Source organism: Euprymna scolopes, chromosome 8 (assembly GCF_053919585.1).
Source record: "Euprymna scolopes isolate OS-2025 chromosome 8, ASM5391958v1, whole genome shotgun sequence".
Lineage (NCBI taxonomy): Eukaryota > Metazoa > Mollusca > Cephalopoda > Sepiida > Sepiolidae > Euprymna > Euprymna scolopes.
The window spans coordinates 90,819,798-90,833,351 of NC_136489.1; the positions used below are offsets into that span (position 1 = coordinate 90,819,798).

A 13,554-nucleotide genomic window follows, 5' to 3' on the forward strand; every position below is an offset into this window, starting at 1 on the left:
AATCTTTCTTTTTCTTTCTTTATATATATATATATATATACATATATATATATATATATATATATATATATATATATATATATATATATATATATATATATATATATACACCTTGGGGTAATTGCGTCAATTCCGGGGCAATTGCGCCAACTAAATAAAGGTGCTCTTTGTATGCAGGGTTGGCAAAATTTTTTTAGCAGTTATGAAAATATAACCAATTGGATTTAATTACTAATCATTTTTCTTCATAATCTCTTATTTTCATTGTTTCATGAAGTTTATGTATTCTATTTTGAAGAAAATTTGTTTGTGCTTTTTCCCCCCTAACATTATTAGCTGGAAACGCTAAGTTCTGGTGAGATATGAATAAAGCTGCCTCATACTTCAAAACAATATCACTTTTTCTGGTCAGTGGCAACATTTGAGATAATAGCCTGAAGCATATATTGTCTAATGATTGATATGTACCAATTGAATAATTGTTCCCTCTTTGTATGGTGTAATTGTGTCATTTTCATATCATGATATTAATGCATGCATAATAATAATGCAATAAAGAGGTTTCTAATGTGTTTTTCTATTCACAGGTAACCACTAAAATCGTGCGGAATTACAAGCCCCTTTATGTCACAGTGAGGGAGAAACCGTATACAGATGATTCTTTTCAAGAGGCACTAACGAGGGCGCCTGATGGTGAGTTTGCCAATAGAGGTTTCCATGAAATGGACATACCCAAGGGATCATTATGTGACTGGATTAGTGGTGCTCGGCCAAGTAATGTTACTAGAACACCACTAGGCTTATACCAGAAGAAGAGGATTGTATAGCAAGTGATGCTGCCCTTGGTGAGTTTGAGTATGTTTTTGAGAAGACTGAATTACGCTATTTTGTTAAATCCTATTTAGATAAAGCTGGTATGAATGTGGTCCAATTTACAGACAGTTTGGTTGGGATGGATTGGGTGGATGCATTTATGAAAAAACATATTCAACTGACACATCGTGTTTGTCAAAATATCGGCAGGAAGCTGGCAGCTGTAAGTGTCAGTGAAGTGGATAACCTTTTAGATAATCTTAGTGTGTCTCTCGAGGGCAACCCACCTGAAAACATTGTACATTTTGATGAAACTAATTTGGATGATAACCCTAAAGGAAACAAACTAATGTTTAAAAAGGGTATTAAACATGCTGAAAGGATAATGAATGTTTCAAACACTTCCCTATCGGTTATTGTTGTGGGAACATAAAAACCCTTATATGGACTTGTCCTTAGGCATATAATCAGCAAGGCTAGAACTCTCAATGAGAGTTATCCTGATATCGTACAGAGACAAATCCCCACGGACTTACTAACCTTTTCTGTGCCACTAACCCTTGCTTGATATAAATTTTCTTCCTGTTCTCACCAAGTCGTCGTGTTCCTACTTTCACCTTTTCCGACTCCGCTACAGTTATGTTTGCTTGTTCTGCCAGTGGAAGTGTGCTAGCAGAGTATGATGTTTATAAAATTAAACACCTTATGAGTAATTGGGTTTTAGGTGGTTCAGTCCATACCATATATAACAGAAGTTAATCTGGGTTGTTCGATAGCTACTTGTTCACTTACTGGTTCAAAAGATTTGCTGTTCCATACTTCCGTTGCTTACCTAAGGAACGCCTAAGGGTTTTCATTCGGGATAATTTGACCGCCCATTTCAGTGCAGAAATATTGCAGATCTGCGAGGTTGAAAACATCAGATATATATTCTTTCCACCAAATAGTACTGCCATATTTCAGCTCCTTGATGTAGCTGTTTATGGGCCTATGAAACGTATATAGCGTGAAGTTCTTACCGACTGGGCGGAAAAAGGCCAGGGAAGCATTATATTTCCTTACCGAACCATGCAAACCGAGATCTGCTTTATAACTTAATAGACGGTATGGAAAAATGTTCAGAACTTACTAAAAGTGGGTTTCGGGCATCTGTCATTTACCCATTGAACAGGAATCACATAATAGCGACACTTAAAAATGATACATGAGCTGTCACCTCGACAAATTCTCAGCCTTTTGGTGATTGACCACCTGAGGAAGCCCAGGGAGGATGCAGCTCAAAAACCACAAAGTGCAAGAGCCAAGAGGATTCATGTAGAGCTAATCAAAAGTGTCACTGTTGCTGACCTATAAGCATGAACTTCTGGGACAGCATCGCTGAAGCTGCAAGCCAAGAAAATTAAACTTGCCTCGCAGAGACTTGTGCACCAGTCTTCTGACAGTGACATGGATGATCCTTCAGTCAGATAATGGTTTTATCGTTGGTCTAAATCCTACAGAACCATCGGAGATTAAAGTGTTTGAAAAGGGTGACTATGTTTTAGTACACTATCAAGGGAGAGGCAAAAAGAAAAGACTGCTATTTTATTGGCACTTTATTGAACTTGATTGAGCCAGAAAATGTTGCCGGGGATGTGCGGTACTTTTACAGAAAGTGATAGCTGGGTTTCTGGCATTCCAGAAGCTCTATGTACTAGATATTACTGTAACACCAACATATCACATTATATCAAAATTGGACAAACATGACAAAAATTTCTGCATCTCTCACTTATTCGCGAATAATTAGATGTACTGTTCACCTACTGATAAGAAACTGTGCACTTATTGCCTCTAAAGCGATACGAAGGTCATTTTACAATACTATCGTGAATGTAAGTTTAAAAATAAGACTGTAAGTAAAATACTAATTAACAAGAATAAAAAAGCATTGGAAATGCAAAAGGATATAGGGATGGTATGCCAAAAAGTATACAAACAAGATAGCTATGAATGGCTAGGCACATGGAAATAGAATTGCATCCAAAGTATAGCCCTATAGCTTTTTACAACTGTAATGATGGCACGGAATGAAGATTGGAGAAAAGCTATAGGACTATACTTTGGATGCAATTCTATTTCCATGTGCCTAGCCATTCATAGCTATCTTGTTTGTATACTTTTTGGCATACCATCCCTATATCCTTTTGCATTTCCAATGCTTTTTTATTCTTGTATATATATATATATATATATATATATATATATATATATATATATATATATATATATATTTACAGTATGTGTTGGGTGATCAGGTAGAAATATGGATTGTATTACCACCATTTGTAGTTATTTTATTCATAAATTAGTTTCTAGTAAATAATGTAACTATTTCATAGTATATATTTCTTACTTTTTGTACTACTATTCCTACCTTACAGTCACAAAATTATGTGTTCGGTTAGGTTATCATCGTATTATATATTCCAGTTTTCAAACCAGTGCATTGATTTAGGATCCTGGATTTAATTAACAAAAGTAATAGACCATCGGGCGAAACGTTGAGTATCCAGGTCCTCCCACCTCCATTTTATTTCATATCGTCGGATTTAATCCAGCTCAACAATCATATATATATATATATATATATATATATATATATATATATATATATATATATATATATATATATATATATATATATACTCGGGTTTTTTTGTTTTTTCTTTATTCAAAAGTAATAGACTAATGAATTCAACGAGGTTGTTAGATAGTGCTCAATAAAAAAGAGCTGATAATACTTGTTTATTGTGATATAAACATGGTCACATTCTGCTGCTACAAATAGCCACTTGTTTCAATCAAACAACAGATATCATCAGGCAGCGACTTGACTATTCAAAAGTTCAATGAATAATGGATTTTTATTTTAGGTAGGAACTCTTTAAAAGTTGGAGTTAAAAAACTTAAAACACAGAACTTTAATTATAAGATTTAAAGAGGGAGGGGGCAATTTTAATAAAGTTAAAAGATTATAATGGAGAGAGAGTGATTAAGAAGAGAAAAAAAGAAATAGAGAAAGAAAATAGAGAGAAAAATATACATATAATATGGAGAAGAAAAAGAAAAAGATATAAATGGTTATTATAAAGAGAATAAGGACTAGAAGGGAAAAGAAAGAATGATGAGATATAGTTAAAAAGAGAAAGAGAGAAATTAAGAATTAATAGGAAGGGAATCTTAAAGAAGTTGCCAGTATATAGAAAAAGAAAAAAATCTGCGTGTCAACCGATTTATGAACAATTATACAATTCAGTAATGAGACAACATTATTACAAATACAAACAGAGAATACAATCTAAGCGTTAGAAACGAACATGTCAAAAAAGACAGCGAATGTATCCAACTGACATATTTATTATCTAACATACGTCCACGAGTAATATCAACGCAGTTCAAACATACGTCTACAATTAATTAAGCCCTTTATACTAAATGATATAAGTTTAAAGTTTTCGCGTTTTTATTGAATATATAAGTAAAAGAAAAAAATAATAATGATAAAACTATATTAAAATTATTAATTATAATAATAATAATAATAATAGTAATAATAATAATAATACTAATAATAAACACAGAATAAAATTAATATTTATTATCTTTTTAATATAACATATTTAGCCATAAGAGGGTATTAAATGAATTAAATAAGACTAATAAATTATAAATAATAATCTACTAATATTTATGTATATAAAAAGAATACAATACATATATATACATACACACACATACACACATACATATACACACATATACATATATATACATATACATATATATATATACACATATACATATATAGATACATGCATATAATTAAAGGTGTAACTCTATACTATTAAGTTGAAGGTTTAAGCTAGGTAAATATAAATATAAAGTCATATTAAATCACAAATTAATACATTCAAAACAGTATTACTAAAAACATAGATACAAGTACACTTACATATAAATATATGAATATATTCAGGCAAAAGAATAGTTAAATTAAGAGAATACTCAGAAGTAGCGACACAAAGGTAGATAGTAACAAAATTAAAAATAATAAAATACATATGTATATACCCACAGAGAACCAACATACATACAAATATACATATATATATATATATAATTTTATGTATACACATACATACAAAACAATACACAAACATATGCACACAGTCATATACTAATATACAACAACGCACACACACACATATATATATACGCACACATAAATATGTATAATTCACATAAACCATATACATAGAAATACATATGAATACAAATTATTTGGCAAGAGTACAGATAGATGCATACACACATAAAAGCATACAAATGGACTGAATAAACACCACCAGGGGAGCACACAACAAAGGAGGGTATACAAAATAATATAGAAATGTATAAATCTAAATACACATGGTCATATGTATATAATGTATTTATAATAACCATTTATATGTTTTTTCTTTTTCTTCTCCATATTATATGTACATTTTTTCTCTCTATTTTCTTTCTCTATTTCTTTTTTTCTCTTCTTAATCACTCTCTCTCCATTGTAATCTTTTAACTTTATTTAAATTGCCCCCTCCCTCTTTACATCTTATAATTAAAGTTCTGTGTTTTAAGTTTTTTAACTCCAACTTTTAAAGAGTTCCTACCTAAAATAAAAATCCATTATTCATTGAACTTTTGAATAGTCAAGTCGCTGCCTGATGATATCTGTTGTTTGATTGAAACAAGTGGCTATTTGTAGCAGCAGGATGTGACCATGTTTATATAACAATAAACAAATATATATATATATATATATATATATATATATATATATATATAATTCACCCACTCTCTATTAGTGCTTAAACTTAAATGGGAATACGATCAACAAATATTCTTCTCCAGAACTGTTCGTCTGTGGAATTCTGTTCAGGCTTTCTGCTTTCCAGTTGACTATAATATTGGCGTCTTCATGCCCAATGTAAATTAGTTCTTATTGAACCATCCTCGTAAGTAGTCGCATTATATCAAATTCCCACCACAAGCAGTAACTGCACTACTGTCGGAATGACTAGAATACACACATATATAAACCTATATCCTTGAAATGCGCCCAGACTTTTATATGTGGAAACCATTTGGATATATATATATATATAAATATATAAATTTAGATGTATATATATACATATATATATATAAATCTATTTTTCCTTTGACTCATAAAAAGAAATACCAACAATAAATCCACCAAAATAAAATAAAATGCACCTGAGCATGACTACAAAATCCGAAAATTGGAAGAGAAGTTACAATTCCCTTTCATTTTAATTTTGACTTTTGGACTATATCATTTGTTTAAATAAAATATTAACATTTAAAAAAATTCAGTATGAAATAATCTAAACTGATGCGTTTAAATTATCAGTAATCTAAATTTAGTTATAATAATCAAATTAATGATTAGCTCGTATTTCTATTAGTTAACCTTCCATAATTATAATTAATGTACTCTTATTTATTAAACTCAAATATATCTCAATGTTTATTATTTTTAATTGTATCCTATTATATTTTTATATATTGAAATTAGATCAAATACTTCATTTATTTTAGATTGTATTTGTAAATTCTAAAGTAATAATAAACTTATTTTATATCTTTTTAGCTACTCATTTGTATTAATTTTATTTAATTGTGATTATTATCTACAACTATTTTACTTCATTATATTAATTTATATATTTTATTATATAAATTTATTTATTTTTGTAAATTTTTTGTAGTCGTGTTTTATTTTAATTTATATATCTTAATAAAAATTAATCTTTATTTTGGCTTTAACTATTATATATTTATAAGCATATCAGCTTAATATTTAATTTTATTTACTTATTTGCTATTTTATTTATTTTATATATCTATTTTTCATCTCATTTTAATTATTTTGAAAAGTTAACTTAAAACATTTATTTTCTGCCAGTTCTTCTCCCATTTAATTGTTATATTCTAATATTTTTAAATCCAGTATTATTAATTATTTTCTAAACTAGTAAAATTATGTTGTACTCTTTTTTTTATTAAACTTGAATGAATTCTAAATGCAACTTGTATTTTTGTTTTAAAAATGCATTAATCATATTAATAAATAAGTTTTAATATATTAAATGAGTATTTAAAATAATATTTAATGATTTAATTTTATTTGAATATTATTTTAAAATTAATTTTTGCTATTATAGGACAAGATTTTATATTCTTTTGCGCCCATTTTCTATTTTTAAATTTACATTTTAACGCGAACTCATATTTAATATTTTTACCTGTTGCTGTTCATCTAACATATAGAATCTACTTAAGTATTTAAATCGACACTCGAAAATGTTATTCTTCTGTTACTTTATAATATTATGATTATTAAACATGATCATTACTAATATTCTTCTACTCTTCTATTTACTTTTTATTTTTATATAATTAAAAATATTTTATTTGCAACTCATATTTAACGTGCCCAAATATTGCAATAAGGTTAATTGTAAGAATATGGCTTCTATTCCATGTGCTTATATTTTATTGGTTATTTACATAAAATTATAAAATATAATTATTAGTTCTTAGTCAGTTTTAAATTAAACACAATATTATGTAAAATATATCCTCATATTTTCTTTTCTAATCTATATTAGTATATATCTCATAATAACTAGTGTTAATCTATATAAGAACTTTTGAATTACTTCCTGTCGTTTGTTAAGAAGGTTTTATTTAGATATTATTATATGATATAAATCTTAGTATACATGATTCTAGATTGCAAATGTTGCATCCGCCAAACTTATTTGGGGAGTATTTACCATCAATTCTTAGTATCAACTTTTTCAATTTTTATTCAATTTTATTCTTTCCTTATTCACTTATCCAATATTCTACTGGTTTTAGTTTTTTTTAATTAATTGCTAGTATTTTAAAAGATGCTATATGGTTGTAAACTCTATCTTTAAATCGACAGTCAGTGGCCCAAGTGTATGTTCTGGTTGTATTACTATCTATTTATTCACATTCATATACTTTATTAGAAATGAGTCATTTACCATCTAACGGGCATTTACCAACATTTCTACATATGCAAAATAATTTCCATTTAATATTTATATCAGTTAAGGAATTTGGTATATTTCTGTTAGAACATATTATCGTTTTTACTAAAGTATTAGTTCTAGAAAAAGATAATTTAGTAATATTTCAGTTCATAATCCCCACTAGATTAGTTCCATTTTAAAAAGTTTTGTCAATAATTGGAATAAAATTTCTTCGGCAAATTATTTTTACGTGTGCGCTATAAGGCGATTCAAACCAAATGTAATCCTTTTCTATTTCTATTTTTCTTTTATTTCCCTTATTATTTTGAGAGATTGTTATATTATATCTACCTAACTCTTCATTATAATATTTTCTTGCTATTAAATATATGCTCATTATGGAGAACCCTAATATTCTTTTAATACTCTGGGTGTAAGTGTGATTTCATTGAGTGTGGATTATTTGATTTATAATGAATCTATATATCTATACAAGTGAAAATGTATGTGTGTCTGTGTGTCGGTCTGTGTGTATGTGTACATTTCCTTCCACAATAACTCTGTTAATTTTTAGTCTACAGACTCGAAATTTGATATACAGGGTACTGAGATTTGGAAAAATCTATGTGATCGGTTTTCGCCCAGGAATTTGGCTGTTAAGGGGTCAAAGTCCAACGATTTGACCTTTGAGAACTCTATCAAACTTAAAAACTTGCTTTCAGCTCCAAAAAGTAAATGTTAAGGGGTCATAATAGGGGTCAAAGTTAAAAAATTAACCATTTTTTTATTTCTCAGCATACACCTCCAAACACCTGGGAAACGCCGGGCACCCATGCTAGCATATCTATAAAAGTGAACGTGTCTGTGTGTCTGTCTGTATGTCTGTCTCTGTGTCTCTGTACATTTTCCTACACAATAACTTTGTCAATTTTTAGTCTACAAATCGAAATTTGATATACAGGATACTGAGATTTGGGACAATAGATGTGAGGGCTTTTTAGCAAGAAATTTGGCTGTTAAGGGGTTGACGTTCAACGATTTGACTTGAGAAATCTACCAAACTCCTCCGACAATTTTAAGTCTAAATACTTGAAATTTTTTATATAGATTCCTTGGACATGGATCTAACGTAAAAACTCGATTTGAGCGCAAAACTATAAATTTTAAGGGGTCATAATAAGGGTCAAATTTAAAAAAATTGCCCTTTTTTTTGCTCAGCATACATCTTTCAAACACTCGGGCAACGCCGGGCGTAAATGCTAGTATATCTATAAAAGTAGGCGTGTCTGTGTGTCTGTCTGTATGCCTGTGTGTCTGTGTACATTTCCCTACGCAATAACTCTGTCAATTTTTAGTCTACATACTCGAATTTTTATATACAGGTTACTTAGATGTGATCAAACCTATCTGATCGAGTTTCGGCCAGAAATTTAGCTGTTAAGGGGTTGATGTTAAACGATTTGACCTTTGAGAACTCTACCAAACTCCTTCGCCAATTTTGGGTCTAAGCACATGAAATTTTAGATATAGTTTCCTTGGACATGGATCTAACTTAACAACTTTAATTGAGCCCAAAACAATAAATTTTAAGGGTAAAAAAAAATTGCCCTTATTTTCTTCTTTTTTTTTTTTTTTTTGCTCAGCATACATCTCTAAACACCCGGAAAACGCCGGGCCGAAATGCTAGTATAATATAGAGTTAGATTAAGTTTATGGTATGTTTCATGCGTATTATTAAAAAAGGAGAGGGTGACATCTAAAAATTACTATTTTGTACAATTTATTAATACGAATATTTTAATTTTAGTGACTTTACTTGTAAAGTCAAAATGACGTAAATAAGGCAAAATAAAAATTAATTGCAACTTCTTTTCCAATTTTCTGATTTTTAATCCTGCTCAAATGCATTTTATTTTCTTGAATAGACGTTAAAATGCATAAGTCAAGTATCAAGGTCCTGTTGTGATCTAAATAGAAACATTCATATAACACGCGTATCTGTTTTATGAAAGAACTTACTGTTGATTTTTTTACGCCTGGTTCTTCTAATTGGGCGGTAAATGTTTAGTTGTGAAATTATATTAATATAAGACAAAATTGCACGGATCACTCACTTTGTGATATAAGTTTTTGAGTCGTATTCATTGATATTACTGGCGGCATTCAGTTACAAAATCCATTTAAGAACTCACACCTATATATATATATAGCATACATATATGTCAAATCTAAAGAAAATTGGCCTAACATTTTCGGCGACCATCTCAGTAACACCATATGTATTATATATATATATATATATATATATATATATATATATATATATATATATATATATATATATATATATATATATAATGAATGTTGGCAATCGAAGTAGAAGTTTACTAGCAAAAACAAGTGTAATCTTAAATCTAATACGAATATTAATATTACTAATCCCAAAACAATAAAAATAAAGTTCAATACAACCAAAATAGGAAGTAGAGCTTGTCATAAGGAAAAGAATAAAGAATATGAATTAAAAATTACAAGGAAATTTATTGTTAGACAAAAAACAAAAAGATTTTATTAAGAAATCTTTAAACCGCAAAGTTTCACATAATGCTATTGGTCTTTTCAGATGAAAAAAGTTATAAGCAAATTACTAGTGTAGCGTGGCTAAGAATTTGCTGTTCATTGGCATTAGATAAAACAGCACTAGTTAGTCATAAAATTAAAAAAAAAACCTGTAATAGATTCATATCGGTTTAAACATGTGAGAATCGAAAACAGATCGAATATAGAAAGTCTAGAATGCATGAAAAGTTTATCTTTTATCCAAGAAGAAAAGTTTCTTTTTAATAGTCGATATTTCAATGTCAGCAAAAACGCAAAAGTAAGTCCAGAGTGAAAATAATCTGATTTTTCTGGAGAAGAAATTTAATGTATCTTGAAGTAATGTAGAAATCCGCTTGCAGTAACCGAAAATATATCATTTGACTTCTTTTCGCTTTTTTTTTTTTAGACAAAAAAAGTACTTCAAGTCGGGATCGAAACCTGATTATCAAGCTGATAATCTCTACTCCGGCGCTATCACGTATTGCATGTTGAATGTAAGCGAAATCTATATGGCAATCATATAAACATTTTTCAGCGGATCAAATAATGTATTTTATTATTTTATTTATCACGAATTGATCAGAAAAGGAATACCAATTGCAAATGATAACTAAACTAATCAATTCATGACCTTCAACTCTCATATCTCTGTTTCAGATATTGACGTTGTGAGACTGTAAGAAAGTAACTGCTATAACGGATGTGCATCGGAAGCAGAGAGGCGCCATTGATTCCTGGTAAAAATACCTTGAATGTGGTAGTTTCACTGTAAAAAAATCCGGGACAAAACGCCCCTTCTAATAATGGTATCACTTCCGTATTCGTAACCCTTGAGGCTTTTTTTAGTTAAAATTTGTATGGCGCCTTATTTTCGAACGACTTTCTTGTAACAATACGCGCTTCCTTCGCGTATTGAGCATAGTGGTGACTATGTAGAAAACTAAATTCTAGAGTAAAAAAGGTCGCTCGTTTTAAGCGAAACAGGGAAGAAACGGGTGGTGTTTCTCGCAATCTTGGTGGTAGCATGGCTGTTTATATAGACGTTACGCTTAAGAGCAGACCAAGGAATTGAACATTTTGCTGATCAGGAGCTGGCCGTGTTCTTCACGCACCAGTTGAAGCTCACTATCAGATCTGATAGAAAAAGATGAAATTCCTCAGACTTTAAAAACGGTAGTTACAAGTGGCAAGCGTGTGTTAAAGAGGAAGAGTCAAGTATGAGTACGTGTTCCCCGCCTAAGCATGGCGCAAGCGGTTAAAGGTCCTGTTGGAGTCCAGTCCTTTAAATAAGTACTTAATTATTGGTGTGAATGATCAACCTTCTCCCAGATAATATAATGCCTCTATGATTCCCACTCCCTACTTTTATTGCTTTTCATTTTGTTTCGTTTATGCCCAATGTGCATTCATTTTTTAGGGGACTCTACTCGCTCCACACCCCCATTTCTTTTCAGTCCCACTTAGAGATTGGACTGTTTGTTTTCGGCAAACCGAAAGAGTTTGAAGGGCCTCATTAACCAATTTTGTTGATTCTTGTTTATTCCCGATTCCCTTGTACATGAAATATTATTCCTGTAAATAATTCAATAAAACATTCTTAAAATTAGGTGTATCAAAAGAAGGGCATCCTTTGCAATAAATGTGGTATTGTGGTGCCTTTTTATATTTTGCGCAAATAAATATTTCCAAACATTTTCGATAATAATATAAATACGAAATTAGATATTATGTAGTCGTTTTTAAAATAATATGTCGATTTTATAATAGACAAAATTCTTAGATACATAATTTGGGATAATTTAATGATTACTTTAACATGAATAACTAAAACAGCATACAAAGATTATAAGTGATTGCATAACAGCTATAATTGATAATATGACAGTTATATGTAATAGGTAATACATTAATGCTAAACTTTGAATAAATGTCGGACATTGCCGCTCATATTATTCCAAAACAATTGTAAATTGTTGACTTTTTTCCAATACTAATAAATCCATTTAACTTGAACGAATCTTATCGAAGTTGTTCCGATAAAAATATTGCAAAATATTTAAGCAAATAGGCATTGGTATACAGTCTACTTACACAAAACTGACTATATATATATATATATATATATATATATATATATATATATATATATATATATATATATATATATATAAAATTAGCACGGGTGCCCGACGTTGCCCGGGTGTGAGATGTATGCTGAACAAAAAACAAAAAAAAACGAAAAAACGATCAATTTTTTAAACTTTGACCCCTATTATAACCCCCTAACTTTTATTGTTTAGGGGTCTAATAAGGTTATTAAGTTGGACCCATCTCATTTCAAGTGTTTAGACCCAAAATTGTCGGAGGAGTTTGGTAGAGTTCTCAAAGGTCAAATCGCTGAACTTTGACCCCTTAACATCCAAGTCTCTGGCCAATATCCGATCACATAGATTTTCCCAAATCTCAGTACCCTGTATATCAAATTTCGAGTCTGTAGACTAAAAATTGACAGAGTTATTGCGTAGGAATATGTACACAGACACACAGACACACAGATACACAGATACGCAGACACACACTTTCACTTATATATATATATATATATATATATATATATAAATATATATATATATATATATATATATATATAGAGAGAGAGAGAGAGAGAGAGAGAGAGAGAGATTAATGTAGAGTAGATGGATTATATTTAATGACAAAAGGAGAAAAAAAGTGAAAACAATGCGCTATTAAAAACGCAAACAAAGGAGTACATAATCGACAACAACAACATTCCTCTCCATCGGATGATTACTGTCGAGTGAAAACACACTTGAAAGACCAAAGGAAATTAAGTTAATTCAATGCACAAATTAGAAAAACAAGCGGGGATTTACTTGGATAAATTTAACCTAAAAACAGTAAAAAAATAGGATGAAATAAATTGTATATACATAATTCTACGCAAGTAGGTCGGTACACACATGACGCACACACACGCACACACACACACACACACATATATATATAT

General features: G+C 29.8%; 1 long non-coding RNA gene across 1 annotated transcript in view; it reads left to right on the forward strand.

The window, feature by feature from the left end:
* Positions 1 to 13,554, forward strand: part of LOC145284055 (uncharacterized) — a 398,505-nt gene that overhangs the window by 254,308 nt on the left and 130,643 nt on the right. The window contains exon 2 of the long non-coding RNA XR_013868792.1: positions 588 to 845. This is a non-coding gene — a long non-coding RNA (uncharacterized LOC145284055). The remainder of the gene's footprint in view (positions 1 to 587; positions 846 to 13,554) is intronic.